At 43.5% G+C, this 18,874-nt stretch overlaps 1 long non-coding RNA gene across 1 annotated transcript in view; it reads left to right on the forward strand.

Annotated features, from left to right (window-relative positions):
* Positions 1 to 2,900: 2,900 nt before the first annotated feature.
* The window catches only part of LOC147021473 (uncharacterized), a 53,582-nt gene continuing 37,608 nt past the window's right edge, over positions 2,901 to 18,874 (forward strand). Inside the window, exons 1-2 of the long non-coding RNA XR_015060805.1 lie at positions 2,901 to 2,962; positions 13,416 to 13,580. This is a non-coding gene — a long non-coding RNA (uncharacterized LOC147021473). The remainder of the gene's footprint in view (positions 2,963 to 13,415; positions 13,581 to 18,874) is intronic.

The raw sequence follows: 18,874 nt of genomic DNA on the forward strand, positions 1-18,874 counted from the left end.
CTTCATGCATGTAACCCATGTTATTTATTTTTTTGCCAATACAGAGCTGTCAGTTGCTTATACACTACCCAAATAGAGGTACTGTATGTGCCAGAAGAACGAGTTGCATGCTTGGAACAAGATCACCCAAATGGCTGGTACTGTGCTAGTTACGTAAATACAGAGACAATGGAATGAAGTCTTTTTCACATTAACTTCTTGGTAGTGTGGACCCCGAGCTCGGATGAAACTCAGTCTTATGCTGGTATGGAAAAATCACCTTTTCTCAGGCATAAGCAAGGCACTAGAGTTCATCAGGAAACTAGAGGCATTTTGTTTAAATCAGAGTTAATACTTCACCGCTCCTTCTCAATTCAATATGCAGGCAAGCATGACGTTTTCGGTTCGGATCTAACCCATCAGTGGGATACAAAACGTGAACTGTTCAATCTGGCAGAGGTATGTGCTCTACTGAGTGCCTTTCTACTTTGTGCCCTTTTTGCCAAGTGTCGCTCCATGAGTGATTTTTCATTTATTTGTTTGTTTGTTTTCTTTTTGTACACCGCTCCTTCCCAATTTCATATCCCAGCGATGCCTGACACCATCGCCAGGCGCCGAAGGAAGGGAGGACTCAGTTTTCATTCCGTTTGTTTGTTTGTTGGGTGGTCGCTAGACTACCGTTATTCTCAGGTTTTCCGTCTGTCTGTATATATGTAATGGACAGCTCTGGAGGCCAGAGGAGTCAACCGATTTTGATGAAACTTGACAAGTAGGTTCATACCAGGATCTAGTTGTATGCTTTTGAGCACCGTTGCTATGGATGCTACCGTTGCCTAGCAACGGGACTTTGAAATTTTTGAAAAAATCCGAAGAATATTTTTGTATTTTTTTTTTTCGAAAATCAAAAATCGGCTTCTGCCCTTTTATGCGCACTATAATCAACCTCTTTGTGAAAAAATTTCAGCCCGATCCGTCAAAAACTGTATGACTAGTATGCAATTATATCGTGACCACCCATGTCGCCTACCGGCTTGTTTGCTTGTTTGTTTGTTTGTCCGGGCGATATCTCACCCATCCTTTGAGCTAGGAAGCTGAAATTTGGCGACAAAAGTGAAGATGTGCTTTGGCAAAAACTTATTTTTATTTTTTGGTGAATCAATTTATTTATTTCATATTATTGATTTATTTATTTTCTTTCTCATCTTGGAAATATCTCAGACCCCTTTGAGCTCGGAAGCTGATATTTGGACATGACAGTGAACAAGTAATTTGACTATAAAGGGTATTTTTGATTTATTGATTGATCAATTATTCGAGAAATCATTTTACGATGAATTACTTAATTTCCAAAAAGTTACAGATTTGGATGAAACAGTGGTTTTGGTATGCTATTGGCCAATGGATTAAAAAAATTATTATTTTACGATTATCATTTATTTATTTCAATTATGCAATTAAGCATTTAATCAATCAATTATTGGACACCACTCCTTCCCAATTACATCTGCACGTGACGCACGGCAGCAATGTCGTGTGCTGGATGATTTGTTATTTATTTATTTGGCATGGGGTGGTGTACTTTGAATGTACCTCTACTTGTTTATAAGTCTGCTTTGGGTATAATCTAGACCTAGAGGATGCTCACTTTATTACAAAAAGGATATAGCTGAATAATTAATTGCTTCAAATGGACAAACTAGAATGATTCTAAAGTCATTAGGTGTTAGTTTTGAAAGATTATTTGATAATAAAAACAAATATATTTACATGAGAGAGGAGAAGATGATGTGAGGTTAAGATATCTCGTATTAAGGGATTCACAGTGGAGATGTAAATATATTTGAGATGATGTTCGAGAGTGCATTGATGGAACAGAGTTTGAATATAAAGAAATAGAGCTTGAACTGAGATAAGCCAAATATCTTTTTCTTAGTGATCCCTTCATTCAAAGAACAGTTGACCAGGAAAGATGATGATAGCAAGGATAGGGGATTCATTGACAAGAGATAGGAGAAAATACAGGTAGAGGTGAATCGGGCAAACAGGCAGGCAGATGGTGTTTTATATCTTGCTGCTTGATATACCCCGAATCTCCCCTTTGTTGTCCCAATAATGATCACAACTAGCATAAAACAACGGTGGATGATCGGTATTTGCCTTTTTCTGTATCATTAGTTTCATAAGTAAATAATTTTCCAAGGTGAAAGTGTCTAAACGTGGATGGAGCCCACCTGATGATCCAGACAGAAAGGCAGTGAGCTACAATTTCCTGATGGTATTACTTTAGATGTATAACTATTTCAGAATTTTGGATATAAACGAAGTAGCAATCTAAGGCATTATGAATAGCCATTACAGTTCAATAAGTGATTGTAATTATTTTGAGGAACAGATTTTGATGAAAAAAGGAACTGATACCCTCAGTCCCCTGCTTTTGGGTGGTATGAGGAATATATATGTGTAATATGAAAGCTAAATGTTCAACGGTTTTGAAATATCGCCTACACAAAAGTATATGGACAGATATAATCGGTCGGTCGGACGGAGCTCATTTTAATGTTATCTCCGACCTCGTCTGAGAGGCGGGAGACAAAAACGTTGTGTGTGTGTGTGAGTGAGTGTTTTGAGTGAGATAGAGTGAAATGTGAGTTTTGAGTGAAATGTGAGTGAGATAGAGAGAAGAAAAGAATAACGACTATTGAGTCAAGAAAGAGAGTTGGCATGCATGACTCTTGGGAAAGTATGTTTTATCAATCATGGCTGCAATAATGAGGTCCGTTTAGATGGCTTCTGCCACCATACCCAGCACATGGCCTTAAATTCGGACAAGAGTGTGGGTGGGGGGGGTGGGTAGGGGGTAGGAGGGGGGGTTAGCAAGAGCGGGACAGAGTGTGAGAAGATCTTAAATGTTTTGCCATTGGAGAAGGCAGGTGGTATGACCTTGCACAAGAGAGGACCGTATGTGGGACTGACTACAAACAAGGTATGGCGATGTTTACACAGATGCAGGAAGGGAGAGGCTATGCAAGGCATGCTGCTAGATGTTAGAAGAATGACGGCTACCCAACTGCTTGCCAAAAGTGTGCATATAGCTTCTGCTCTCGGGCAGATGGGGTAACTGCCGCTGTTGAGGAAGTGCAAGGGTCTGCAACCAAAAGTGATCGTTTTATCCATCTTATTGTAATGGGTGCTCCACTTGATCCGAAAAGATTGGTCAGCCATCGTGCGAGCTGACTGGCATCATCATTGTAATGATGTCCCTCAATCAAGTTTGGTTCGCGTATGTGTGTGTTTGCGTGTGTGTTTGTGTTTTATAATTTTCATTGATATATATTTTACGACAGCTTCACATGTTGATATTTAATCTTTATTTCTATTCCACAAGTCAATCATAACAAAAATAAATATGTTGTTCACCAATTGTATCCAAGGTAGTACTGAAGTTGAAGGGTCAAATTTTAATTGCCCTTTGATTCCTCTTGATAATCCAATGTGTTTGATCATTTCAAACAGATGATTCAGCTAATCTTCTAACTTCCTTTTGCTAAACTATCAGCCATGATCTGCCTTACCTGGGACACTCGTGTCTATCTCACAGTTTACATTAGTCTGGCCGATGGTCAAATTGACTCAAGAGAACAAACCTGAAACTGACAACACCACAACATTTAAGGAACAAAATGTCTGATTCCAGGATTTCCTTGTTGAAAACTGTTGAGGATTTTGATTTTTTGTTTGTTTGTTTAATGTTATACTGAGGTTTATAAAACGCAAATGCAGTTCAAGAATTGCAATTTTTAAAACAATTACATGAGAAAGAATCACGGGATATGTTTTTAACCGAGGTTTGTTGATTTGATCAACTTGCGTCACTCCCATTCGAGGGTGGAAGTACCTTTCTGTGGCACATTCTTGGAAATGCATTTTATAATCTTTATCATTTTTGAAGGAAATTTTATTGATCACAACAAATCATTCTCATTATCATAAGATGAAGGAAGATGATTTGTAATACCGGTTACCACCATATGTAGCGTTATTTCCACCACATGTTGATTTTGGAGTTTCGGTGACATCCACGTTTGGCATTTGCTCGGACGGAGTTCATTTTAATTTCCCCAGTCTCCGACCTTGGCGGAGGGTCGGCGGATAAAAAGATAGTGACTTTTTAAGTTTTAATGCTTTAATTTTTTTTTCTAATTGCAGCAATTAAAGAAAAATTGCAACATCCTGTCTTGGGCAACCATCCCTCAGATGGTGAAAGAAACAGGAACTTGTTGTGTCATAACGTCATGATGGTTTAAAATTTCAATGTATATAAAGCCTTTCGATGAGCCACAGACAATGCACAATGATGTGGATGCTTACATGACTAGAAAGTGTAAGGTAAAGGGAGTAAAACCAGGAGCACATGAAATTAGCAGATCAGATTCCTGTAGGGAACAGTTTCAGGAGGTGGAAAATGAGATTTCATGTTCAGAAATTAATAGTATGTGAAGAATTAGGGAGCCTAACTGCAAAAGGGATTACTTTATGCAAAGAGGAAAATTTACAGTGGAGTACAAAAAGTGAGTGCCTTGGATTAAGATGCTTGATTCAAACATAGAAAGCAACAGTGTACAATGCAAGTACACTTCGGATGCATTCAAGAGCAGCACAGCTCAGGACATAGCAATAGCCGAGGTAAGCTTGCTCTTCATCACCGTGTAATATAGTTGGTTTAGTGTGGACCATCTTGGACGGTTTTGGTCCAGTGTGTGTTGGAGGCAAGATTAAGTGTGGCAGGTGATCCAGTAGAATGGAGGAGATTACGTCTGGACCTTATAGAGATTTTCAAGGTGATGAATAGGATTTCAAATAATTCAAAATCGTTCCTTATTGATTTGTGACATACACACGAGTACCTCCTAAGAGAGCGAATTAGAAAACAGTAGGAGAATAAATCAGACAGGAGTACTTGGTTATGTGGAACGTGAATGTGATATATATATATATATATATATATATATATATATATATATATATATATATATATATATATACATATATACATACATACATATACATATATACATACATACATATACATATATATATATATATATATACATACATATATAAGAGCCTGGTGTTGGTGCAGTGGTTAGGGCAGCGGCTTGGGATCCAAAAGGTCCTGAGTTCAAGCCCCGTTGGGCCACTGAATTAATACACCAGGGGGTTGACTCAGCCTGTCATCCTTCCGAGGTCGGCGAAATGAGTACCAGTGTACTGGGCCGGTGTATACCCCGGTTAAAATAGGTGTACCATATCCCTGTGTCGTTAGAGGCGACCAGGGTTGTGTCAGGAAGGGCATCCGGCGTAAAACATGTGCCAAATCACTATGCGGATCATACGGATGATCTGCTGTGGCGACCCCTAAAGGGAGCAGCGAAAGAAGAAGAAGAAGAGATATATATATATATATATATATATATATATATATATATATATATATATATATATATATATATATATATATATATATATATATATATATATATATGAAAATAGAAAGTTCTGGAAGGGAATGGCAATGAAAACCGAAAAAGAAAATGAATGAAATTGCATCAATAATGGAAACGGAGATTAACAGTTTTTTCTCCATGGAAAGGAAACTGCACTATTTCTACAAGATGAATCTGCAAAATAAACACCAGCCAATCGTCCCTGTGTCCATTGTCTCCAGGAGTTGAGGACAAACCGTTGAGCAATACCATATACGAGTATAATTATAGACCAGATCCAGATGATTACCTCCTCTCTGAAGGGTATTAATGAGCCACTTGGGTTTCTAACTGATAATAGAACAGCAAATTCATAGTTCTTCTGAAGCAAAATCAATTTCCATCAGCTTAGGATCCAAAATCTTAATACAGTTCCCTTCAATAAGCCCACAACCTTTGGGATGCTTGTCCAGCATCCTCACCATGAGACTAACACTCACCTTAGTCTGGGTTCGATTCCAAACAACAACGTTGTTTTTCTAGCATTCATTACATAATTACAATAATAACTACAACGGCCACTCGATCGAGTGCATACCCCACCAAGCTGATTAGTTTACATTTTGTATCCCAATGATAGGCCACATCTGGATTCGGACTTGTACTAAAATTTAATCGGCATGTTATTGTCACCTAACCAGCTCATTCACCCAATTTCGTCCGAATCCGTCCACAACTTTTTGGGATATTGTGCTATATATCGTTTTTTCCCGATCACTCAATGGTGAAACATCACTTTAAAAATATATAATTTTTCACATTTGGATCTGAATTTGCATCGACACCAAAATCGAACTGATTCATCCTTGCCACACACCCAAACTGTCCACCAAATTTCGTCCGAATCCGTCCACAACTTTTTAAGATATCCTGTTCACAGACACCCAGACAGGGGGTGAAAATATAACCTCTGTCCACCTTTGGTGGTGGTGGTCATAATTAGAGTCCTATACTCTTGACGAAGCTCCAAGACCTATGACTACTCGAGAAGCGTTTCTAGGCCAGAACAAATCCTGGATGAGTCACCACTCTGATGTAGCATACAAGATACAAGACTGATAGTGCAGGAATTTGTAATTTGTTCAGGGTGCCGGCGTTAACTCACCTCTGCTTTTCAAAAGCCACCCTGGGGTATTAAACGTCTACTAATAACCACGGGGCCTCTAGCTCAACCTCCTCAATGGACGGTGCACACACGTTGATACCTCGACCCTCCGGTGGGAAACACCAGGATGACAGTTTATCGCGAGGCCGAGATTGAAACCCAAGCGAAACATGTAAGAGGCAAGTATGCATAGTTATCCTGCTTGCCCCATAATTATAATAATCATGACTTATTCTGCTTGTGACTTTAGCAAGACCTATGCATTGATGTGTTTGTGCTGTGTTGACACATGACAAATATTAATTCAGTCGGTCATGGTCCCCATTCAATCTTTCGGGCCTATAGCCTGGCCCATCAAGTTAATTCTTGGAAAGTAGTAGGGGAGGGGAGGGCATTTGCTCCAATTAGAGCATACCTCGCTCATTTGATTAAATGGCTGTAAAAAAAAAACTGCAAAAGGGTCATATTAAAGGTCATTCTGTCTGAAATTCACCACAAAGTATTGGATAGACAGTAGAGAAGACTATCTGAGGTGGATTCCTTCACTATGATTGAGGGACCCTCATGGGCATCGACAACAGCAGGTAAGGTGAGCCACAGGTGCAGATATAGTTACATTATGAAGTACCACTTGTTGATAAATGTGTTGTGCTTGACCTTAAAACCCCATGTCAAACATAAGTTAAAACACTAGCAGTCATCATGAAGCAACAATTGAAGAAACTAGCACATTACCCAGAGAATGATCGTCACCCACCCCCCCCCCCCCCCACAACAGCAATACGCACACGTGCACACATGTACACACACACACACACACACACACACACACACACACACACACACACCTGTGGCCAGTTTTTTTTTTGTATACCTTGTCGAGGTTGGGGTGAGAGCTAACACACAACACACATCAAGGGGGCATGAGACAAGAGGGGAGGGAGTGGGAAGGACAAAACAGTGGGGAACAGAGACATTAGGAGATCCGTGGAAGGGAGAGGGATGGGACGGGGAACATGGGGAACAGAAGATGGACATTACAGGGACTTTCAGGAAGGAAAGCAGGAAATTTGAAGGAAGTGGGCTTAGGTGGATTATCGGGGGTAGAAAAGATCGAGGATTTCGATGGGGGATGATAAGAGGTGGTGGTGAACAGCTGTTTTGAAAGCCTGGAGGGAAGAATGGGAAAGAATAGAGTGAGGGAGTTTATTCCAAAGGCGGGAAAAAAAGATCAATGAAAGAGTGAAGGTGAGCAGTGATTCGTGATTTTGGTAGTTTTACCAGAAGGAGGTTGTTGGCGGACCTTGAGCGCCCTGCGGAAATGTGGTGGGGACAAATCGCAAAGAGAGCAGGGGGGGGCAAGGCTGGAAAGGAGACGGTAGAAGACAGAAAGACCACCGGCCAACCTGCGGTGATTGAGTGAGAAGCCCAAAGACTCAGCCTCATTGCGGGAGATGCCAATGATGTGAAATGCCTTGGTTTCTACAGCGTGAAGCCGAGAAAGGTGGGAGGCAGGAGCACCAGCCCAGAGGGGAGAGCAGTACTCCATCAGGCTGCGGACAAAAGCTTTGTAAGTGGTCAGGAGCTCAGGTGGGCCGAGGAAGGACTTTGCAGGACGGAGGATTCGCAGTCGGCGACTGGCTTTGGAGGCGAGGTTTGAAATGTGGCTTTCCCAGGAAAGGTCATGGCAGATAGTGAGACCCAGAAGCTTGAAAAGAGGACTTCTTCCAGAGGATTGTTGAGAAAGTGGATGGGGGGGGGGGTTCTAAACGGTCCTTTCGAAAAGACATAGTGAGAGTGTGAGATTTGTCCGGATTGAAAGACATGTTCCACGTGTTGGACCAGTTTGTGATTTTATCCAGATCTGCGGTGAGCGAATAAGCTGCTGCTTGCCGGTCTGAGGGATGACCGATGGTACGGCAGAGGGTGGAGTCATCAGCAAAGAGATATCGAGGATTTTCCAGAGAGTCGGAGAAATCATTGATGAAAACCAGAAAAAGAACAGGGCCCAGAACGCTACCTTGAGGAACACCAGCCTGGACAGAAAGAAGGGATGAAAGAACTCCATTTAGGGCCACACATTGACTGCAACAGGAGAGGAAGTCTGCGAGCCATGAGTGGAGATGGTCTTGGATACCATAGGAAGAGAGTTTGGTGAGCAGGGCAGGGTGCAAGACTGTGTCAAAAGCACGTGATATGTCCAGGGATACGGCTCGGATTTCCTGTCTGGCATTGAGGACCTCCATCCATTGTTGGGAGAGCAGAAGCAGCATATCCAGGGTAGAGTGACCTGGTCTGAAACCAAATTGATGATCAGAAATCAAGCCATTGGAGAAGAGGAAGGATTTAATGTCTGAAGCGATGATGGATTCCATAAACTTGCTGATGATTGGGAGAAGGCTGATTGGTCTGTAGTTGCAGGGATCTGTTTTTGCACCTTTTTTGCAGGGCAGTGATGTTTGCTGATTTCCAAGCAGGTGGCAGATGACCTTGAGCAAATGAGAGGGTGAATATAACAGAGAGAGGGTGAGCAAGAGCAGAAGAGCAGGCTTTGAGGACACGTGGGCTGATGCCATCTGGACCGGTTGCAGAATCTGAGTCGAGGTTTGACAGCAAGCTCTCCACCTTGTCAAGAGAACAGGAAACAGAGTCCAGGGACAGATGGGTGCGACTGGGTAAGGTGGGTAGAGAAAGTGATGGGTTTAGGACACAAGATTTAGCTGCAACACCGAGTTTAGGCATTCAGCTTTTTCATGTGCGGTATCAGCAGTGCTGCCATTTGAGGTAAGGGAGGGGGTGGAGGGGGAACATACACCAGAAACAGATTTGATTAGATGCCACCAGGATTTTGAGGAGGGAGAGAGGTTTGAGAGTTCAGACTTGAGATGAGAAAGATGTCGTTTTCTGGCTTTCCTGAGGGTACATACACACTTGTTCCGAGCTTTATGGAAGGAACTGAGATTGCCCTCAGTTGGGTTTGCTTTCCATGAGGCAAAGGCAAGTTGTTTCAGGACAACTGCCTCACCACAAGCTTCAGTGAACCAAGGGCGGGAGGAAGGGTCGGACAACTGAAGAGGAGAGGGGATAAATCTGTGCATGAGGGAGAGCAAGTTTCTTTGAAAGAATTCCCAGGATGAGTTGATGTTGGAGAAAGTAGCGATAGGAGACCAGTCTAAGTTTGAGGGCTGCTTGGAGACCCTGCCAGTCGGCTTGAGTGAAATGCCAGACTCGATGGCGGTGAGGTGGTTCTCTGATAATAGCCAGAGAGATGTCCACTTTGACAAGGACGTGGTCAGAAGAATCAATTGGAGTGGAGGAAGAGCAGCAGATATTGTCAGGGAAATTTGTCAAAATCAGGTCCAGAAGAGATGGAGTACCATTGGTTGAGATCCGGGTCAGGAAGTTGACCGATTGAGACAGTCCCAATGAGTTGCACAAAGCTTTTGCTGAGTTGCCATGACAGGTGAGAGAGGTACCCACACCTCGCAAACTGGCATGATGACAATTGAAGTCGCCACATATGAGGAAGAGAGAGAGTTTGGATGAGAAGATAGAAGTTGTGCATGTTTTCGGATAGTGAGGTGGACGGTACAGTACACATATAAACATGACATGGGAGTGGAGGGGAAGCCGTAGCCAGAGCTATTCTTGGGGGTGTGGGGGAGTGAGGGGAGTGCATGGAGAGTGAGGAATAGAGTCTTTGATGAAGAGAGAAACTCCTCCACGAGGACAAGGCTCAGGTCTGTCATACCTGAGGAGGGAGTAACCAGGGAGAGATACTTGGGAGTCAGACACGTCTTGGGGGAGGAAAGTTTCTGTTTGGCAAATTATGTCTGGTTTGTCACTGGCAACCTGTATGGAAAGATATGAAAGGTTTGAGCGGACCCCGGATATTTGAGGTACACACTTTTAATGCAGAGGGAGTGGAGGAGGCTTTGGGTGCAGGGGTTGGGGAGGGAGGGGGATGGTAGGACAAGGCACGAGGCGGGGAGGTAAGCAGGGTTGTTGAAAGAGTGTGGGGGATTGCAGAATAGCTAGGGGAGGGGTCGGATGAGGAGGAGAAAAGGCTCTGTGGTGCTGGGTGAGAGGGGGGGACAAGAGAGGGGGAAGAAGGCAGTTGAGCATTTGAGGAAGTGGAGTGAAGAGATGGAGGTGAGAGGGCAGTGGAAGGAGGCAGCTTTGTGGATGAGAGGGCAGGCAACTTTGAGAAGGATGAGTGAGGGGGATGAATGGTGGGAGAAAGGTGAGGGGGGAGTTTTTGAGAGAGGTGAGAGGGAGGCTTGGAGGGAGAAGAGTGGGATGTTTTTTTTTTGAGAGTGAGGGGTGAGAGGGGTGAGTTGGCACTGAAGTTGGAAAAAAACAATGGTTGATGGAAAGCGAACATTCATAGCAAACTGGGTTTTTTTAAGTTTTAGGTCAGAGATGTGATTTAACACAATTCTTGATGGATGCAATAAAGGCAAATTCAGAGAATGGAGAGAAGAAACGCTGTAACATTTGGATTTTTTCGGCAAGGTATGAAAGAAAGGTCGAATTGAGAGCAGTCTGTTTAAATAGCAGAAGAGGAGTGCATTATAATACAGTAAAGAGTACCACATGTGTGAAAGAGGAAGATGAAGCATTCTAAGAGATAGTTTTATGATTATTAATGTTTGAGAGAGTTTTCAACAGATTAGGTAATGGAAGTGTTGTCGAAAAAAAATTGAGGAAGAAGAAGAGGAGAAGAAGAAGAAGAAGAAGAAGAAGAAGAAGAAGAAGAAGAAGAAGAAGAAGAAGAAGAATCGAGAGTCGTGAGTGAGGAAGGAGAAAGGTCGCGTTTTTTATTTAATTATTTTTTTAAGATTTGAAATAGAGTGATTAGTTGGGAGGGATGGGGATGCTAGGAAAGTGGGGAAGATAGAAATTGAAGGTAATGGAGAGAAAAAACAAAACACGATCGTACACCGAGGGGAACCAGTCGGCCTCAAGCCTCAAGGGTAGGCCTCAAGCACCCAGTAAGACAAGGTCGACAAAATAGCACGATTTTGAAACAAAACCGAACTAGGAACACACAGTAACATGAAAGTGAGAAAACAAACAGTTAAAACAGGACAGATAAGGACCGGAAACTTAACTTTGACATCGTCAACAGAGAGCCCTGAAGGAGACCTGTCGATGCTCCAAACCCGGAACCGGAAGTACAGTTGCAGTTTTACTGTGAGTAAACTTACACATGCAATTCTGACAACACCTCAATCGCAGTCAGTACCAACATGGTGGCCATAATATAGAAATTGTGGGTGGAGTCAGGCAAACTGTCAACCAATGGGTGGAACTCAGATGCACTCATGGCTCCTTTTATATTATATTACTCATGGTTCTTATTATAGAAGTACTGTTGGACCCTGCTGTTCGCAGACCCCGTGTATTCGCGATTTATAAAATGCGACCTGCTTCAACATTCGTGGACTAATGCTTTCACACATATTATACACACATTATATGTGTTTTTTTCGCGTTTCCGTGGTTTTTCGCGTGCGTATTCATAGGTTTTTTCACGGGCGCATTTGCGGGTTTTGTTTTTTCGCATTGTTATGGTTTTTATGCATGCATATTCATGGCTTTTTATGGGCTTTTTGGAGGTTTTTCATGGGATTTTGATTTTTTTTTCTCATGAATCATGAACCGCCGGGAACCTATCCCCCATTTTTCCATTGAAAAAATGCCCTGCTATTTGTGGCATTTTCCAGGAAGTTATCCCCCACTAATAGTGGGGTATGACAGCGCATATATATATATATATATGTATATATATATATATGTATATATATATATATATATATATATGTATATATATATATATATATATATATATATATATATATATATATATATATATATATATATATATATATATATTGTTACGGATTTCAGAATCAGATCCGACGAATGCATACAAACATAAAGGTCGTCAGATAGTTATTTCCCTCAATGCATATCCAGGATAGACCCATCCCCATGTCTGGTGGGACTCTAAATGTGATGCGTTGAGAAGGACAAAGAATAGATTCCCTCTCTTATGGAAAACTCCTTTTTCTCTTTACGACAGACACATTCACACACGTGAGATAGCGTTAGCACAACGGAAGCTCGACAACCGTTTCTTTCACCAACGCTGAAACCCGCCTTTTTCCATCGACATTGACACCCGTTTCTTTCACCGATGCCGATGCCTGCCTTTTTCTGTGGAGGTTTGACACCCCGTTCAGCAGCTCTATGGACGCTCACTAGCTCTTTCTTCAAATCAGGCTGAACATTAAGGTGATAATTGTTGTTGACGTTTTATGAGCGCTTCACGTTTTTGCTCGGTAATTCTGACAAATGGCTGCTTTTTGCCATTTGTCCAGTACTACAAACATGGCATCGTAAGCCAGGAATGATCGCGAGACAGGAAGGTTGTCACGGCAACAATTCAGAATTGGGGTGGGATGGATTTGGCTGGAGTCTGCGCCTGCCTATACGGGCTGCCTAGAAAAAGAGGACAAGAGGTCCGTTCTCGGCAGGTCAGTCGACAACGAGTCAGTTTGTGAGTCAGTTGGCATCAGTGAGTTGGTGTCAGTCAGAGGGCTTTTCCAATCAGTCAGCGCCAGTGAATTGGTGACAGCCTCAGCGTCTCACAGCCCCTCACAGCACCTCAGTGCCTCAACATCTCACAGCACCTCACAGCGCCTCAGCATCTCACAGCACCTCACAGAGCCTCAGCACTTCACAGTACCTCCTAACAGCTGTCCATCGGTTGTGTCTCCTAGTTGCTCCTGGCAGTGGGTGACGTTCGGACCATTAATGCTCTTTCTGCTCGAGACCTGCTCTTGGCGTAACTGATTATTGGCGTCCCTGGTTCCTGGGCCCTGGCAACGGACAAGGCATGCTCACACATTTCAGGACGTTTTTATTTGACATACGACTTTTATTTGGTGAGCGAGATGATTTATCTCCCCCCTCGCCCCCCAAATGATCTGCTGGGTACCCTTGTCTGTGTTTAATTGTTAAGTAAGGCATACAGATAAGCATCTGTTCTTTGTCTCTTTTTCTATCAGTGCCTGATTAATTATTTATTTGCTTGAGATTATTTTGATTGATTTGAATTTACTAATTTTTACCATACGGGAATAAAGAGTTCTTTTTTTTTAATTTATTTTCTTATTAATAAATTGCTTTGTTGACGTTCTAACCTGTCCGTGCTTGTTCTTTCCTTCCATTGATCCAGCATTGTCCGAACCTAGATAGACTGGAAGGTAATTACCAAACAAATTGACCTATAATATTCGGCACACACCAGTAGTTAAACGCTCGACCACCCTAATTAAGATCTAATCAAGATAAGATTGGTGCTTTTCCGAGGGCGTGATTCCCGTTCAGGAAACGATGTGACCTCAAGTTAAACAGCATAATTAGAAGGTGGACACTGGAACTCGTGGTTAACTGAGTGGTCTTCGTGGTTCTAAAACAACCCACTGTACCATGAAGTTAATTGTGAGCGGTGGCTCCAGGTCCAGCTCTTCCGATGACAAACGGGGAGTAAACCCCCTCATCATAAACTCGGTACCCGTGGCCGTAACAATATTCATACATATATATATATATATATATATATATATATATATATATATATGTATATACATTGTTGCAGCCCAGGGTCGGGGCGGGAAGACAACGAGGTGGGCGAGCTATCTCGGGTCCCCACCAGACTCTCCGGAATCGCAGACTGTCGCACACGGATAACTTTTTGATGTGGCGGGTCGCTAACCGATCATGAACGCCAATAACTCAACCACGTGACCTAGGGTCCTCCGTACAAGGTTTAACCAGTTACCTCAATAATCACATGACCTAATTCCCGGGGAACACGCCCTCAGTATGCCTTGTCCGAACTAGGTCACCTTTCCAGGTTAGATGCAGCCGAGTGACACTGCCAAGGAATGTATCGGCTAGTAGAACGTATCATTGGGAGATAAAGTCCCGGCGAGGCTAGGATACGGATCATGCTGGACCAATGAAAGAAAAGACAAAAACGAGCTGGGAACATTTCTACACAAGCATTTATTAGCAGGCGAGGAAAAATATGTGGCACAATGAATGGATTTATTGTTGTATGCAAGCAGGGATAGTCAGAAATTCATGGAGTGTGACAAAAAGAAAGCAAGCAATTTAACAAAGCGGACACAGAGCAGAATTATCCTGATATATTTCTCCTACACTCTTAAAATAAGGAAGGACAGGTACCATGACACACACACACACACACACACACACACACACACACACACACACACACACACACACACACACACACACACACACACACACACACACACACACAACCTGATGAAGAGTAGTTAATCAGAAGAAAGGAGAGGAGATGAGGGCTAACGGTCTCGCAATACCTTGCACGGTCAGCTGGCTGTGCTACCCAGTACACTTGGAGGCTTCGCTGAGCGATCGCAGTTCGAGGGTTGGCACGGTCTCCTGCTTGGTTACTGTGCCGGTCTCAGGGCATGCACCGGTCCAGAGAATAGGCGGAGTTGACAGGCATGGAAGGCAGAGCCAACAGATGAGAAGGGTGGTGGATGGAGCCAGCAGACGAAAAGGGCAGTGGGTGGAGCCAGTGGATGAGAAGACGGGTACTTCAGCAGGTGAAGTCAGCCGGGTTGGTGGTGGAAGGTGGAGTCAGCACATGAAAAGGCAGATGAGGAAAGCGAATGTGGAGATCCCAGCTTTTTAATGACTTCGCGATCCACCCTTTATAAGCCCCATGGTGTAGGGTGGGGGTGATGACCCGAAGCGATGCATCATCACCCGAATCATGCGCTCCCATTGGACCCTGACCACGCGCTGCCTGGCCCCTATGGCCGGAAGTGGTCTCATTTGTACATCCGGTGAGACATGGCTGAGCTGTGGAATTGTCTTGCAAGGAACTCTGCGACATGAATCGCCCTGCACCAAACTCCTGGGCCGTGCTCCAGCGACTGGCTGAGGGTGGCGTCGGCCCCGCATTCCCATTCGGGCACCCCTGGCACTCTGCGATTGGGGCTGATCAATGCACCAATTCCGTCCATACGCCATGCGGCCCGAGCGATCTGGGCCATACAGCATGCCTCTGCTTTGTGGCGGCTGCAATCAGGCGGAGGTGCGGGATGACCTCTGCCGTTTGCGGGAGATATTGGTAGCCAAGGTGGCGAGCGAAGATCGATGGTAAGATGCCGTTGCAAATCTGCACGCTGATCCAAATAAAGATGTGCACCATGCGCGTCCCGTACAGTACGATGGTAATTATCACGGGGCTGTGCAAATGTCTGTTTCCAGAACTGTAACAAAATATTTATATATATATATATATATATATATATATATATATATATATATATATATATATATATATATATATATATACATATATACACATCATGAAACAAAGCAGGTGGAATGTGATAAGCACTTTCCTGTTCCCCCTTGGACACAGTCCAACACCAAAGCATCACCTCCAACACAGAGGTCTTGGCCCGATGACTTTGTCAAACAGACCAAGATTATATGGTCAACATCAGATAAACATCAAACGGAGCCACTAATCTAGATTTCAGGCATATTTGCCCTATCAGGATGGCATACCAATAAATGTTTAACCAATGATGACCACATTCGTCGATAATACAGCAGGCGCACCTCCTGGCTGTTATGGTCAGCATCGCTGTGGATTTTGTCTCACAGGAAAACTACATAATCCACACAGAGCAACCGTCCAACCATCCATCTGCCACCGAGATGATTGTTCCCACCAATGCAAACAATTCAACCAGAAGGCACGTCATGTGATCAGCGGGTAAATCCAAACACGTGGAGTGTGACGAGCACCCCCTGGTCCCCATTCGACACAGTCCTACACCAATGCATCACCTCTAACTCAGAGGCCTTGGCCTGGCAACTCTGTCAAACATACAAAGATTTTTGGCCATCATCAGTTAAACATCAAACGGAGGCACATTTCCAGCTTATTTGCTCTCATCAGGATGGCATACCAATAAATATAGAACCACATTTGTCATTTATACGTCAGATGCACCTCCAGACTGTTATCGTGAGCATTGCCACGGATTTTGTCTCACTCGGCAAAACCGCATAATTCGCAAAGAGTAACCATCCGTCTGCTGCCCCGATGATTGTTCCCACAAATGCAAGCCATTCAACCAGAGGGCACGTGATGTGATCGGCGGGTAAATTGAAACATGTGGCATGTCACATAGCGCTTACCTTGTGTAGGCATTCTCGATTGCTTTACGCAATGCAAATCCGACCTTGCCAAATAAATTAACACCTCCCATGCTCGGGTTATTTCGACTTTCGTAAACCGTGTTTAAATCTGGAGCAAAATATTAATCCAGGAGTGTACCACAGCAATGATGGACTTAATTCCTTTGTTTGAGGTTGTGCAGTATCGTGTGATGACGACTTACACTCACTGTAGTTCCCTGGCGACTGTGGACTCTTTGTATGTGACTTTCCATTCGCAAACGGAATGGAGATAAGTTTAAATGGAATTGGTTTGATTTCCGCCAAATAATTCATCTTGAATGCCAATCTTGAGACCAACCCAAGCTTTGCCCCTCTCCCTACAGGGGGCACGTGATGTACGAAACTCGATCACCCAGAGCACCGTTATTAAGAATATTATACAATATTATTAAGAATTCCAAATTTTTCTGTGACTTTGACCTACCGCTTGTGACAGCAAATTTCAGGGCAATTTGTCCAAGGGTATAATAGAATTGTATATTAAACAAATAAAATAGAGCGTGACACACACGCGGTCAGGGTAAATGGGTGATTGGGTGAGGGTTCCATTCTATAGTTATTATTATTATTAACATTATTCGAGACACTTCAATTTTTCATTACATTATATTTACGAATACTGCAAGAGACCTGCCTCAATGCAAGCCAATCCACAGCACCTTCTCATGAAGCCTGTAGGCCTAACGCCTTTTGTGGGTTGAAAGACCTGGACCGCTTGCTTGACTAGCCCTGGGAACACAACTCCAGCTGTCAAAACGGCATCATTTGCTGCCCTCGGACACGGCTGACATATGGAAATTAAAAAGAAATCCGACCTTGCCACTGCGTTACCATTAAAGAGCCTTTGTGCGTTGGAATTCCCTCACTGGAGATCCAGCTTTGTGATTCTAATGGCGTACGCGGCGAGAGCGAACTGTGTAAACGCACGAACAATGATATTTGCACCGAGCCTGAGTGAGGATCCGCCTAGCGTGACGGAAACACGTCGCTTCGTCGGCACAAGGGAGGGAGAAAGGGGATGAGGTGGGAAGAGCATAGGAAAAAAAACAGGACGAGATGGTGTGTGTGTGTGTGTGTGTGTGTGTGTGTGTGTGTGTGTGTGTGTGTGTGTGTGTGTGTGTGTGTGTGTGTGTGTGTGTGTGTGTGTGTGTGTGTGTGTGTGTGTGTGTGTGTGTGTGTGTGTGTGTGTGTCCTCCATAACTCCAAAAACATAAAACCTCGCAGCCTGAAACTTTGCATGCACACTAAAAACAAGGACAAATGTGTCCAAGAGCCACGTCATAAAGCTTTTGTCTTCACCAGAAGAAGAAGAACAAGAACAAGAAGAAGAAGAAGAACAACGCGGAGCTCTCTTTGAGCCAGCGTTCGCAACGCAACGTGGCTAAAAACAAGGACAAATGTGTCCAAGAGCCGCGTCCTAAAGGTTTTGTCTTCACAGGAAGAAGAAGAAGAAGAAGAAGAAGAAGAAGAAGAAGAAGAAGAAGAAGAAGAAGAAGAAGAAGAAGAGAAACGCGGAGCTCTCTTCGAGCCAGGGTTCGCAACGTGACGCGGCTAAAAACAAGGACAAATGTGTCCAAGAGCCGCGTCCTAAAGGTTTTGTCTTCACAGGAAGAAGAAGAGCAAGAAGAAGAAGAAGAAGAAGAAGAAGAAGAAGAAGAAGAAGAAGAAGAAGAAGAAGAAGAAGAAGAAGAAGAGAAACGCGGAGCTCTCTTCGAGCCAGCGTTCGCAATGTGACGCAGCTAAAAACAAGGACAAATGTGTCCAAGAGCCGCGTCCTAAAGGTTTTGTCTTCACCAGAAGAAGAAGAAGAAGAACAACAACAACAACAACAAGAACGCGGAGCTCTCTTCGAGCCAGCGTTCGCAACGCGACGCGGCTAAAAACTCCAAGGAAGTGCAAGAGTGAAAATTGGGTGTTT

This window comes from Eptatretus burgeri, chromosome 8 (assembly GCF_056783735.1).
Source record: "Eptatretus burgeri isolate ZD-2024b chromosome 8, Ebu_testis_v1, whole genome shotgun sequence".
In the NCBI taxonomy this organism is placed as follows: Eukaryota; Metazoa; Chordata; class Myxini; order Myxiniformes; family Myxinidae; genus Eptatretus; species Eptatretus burgeri.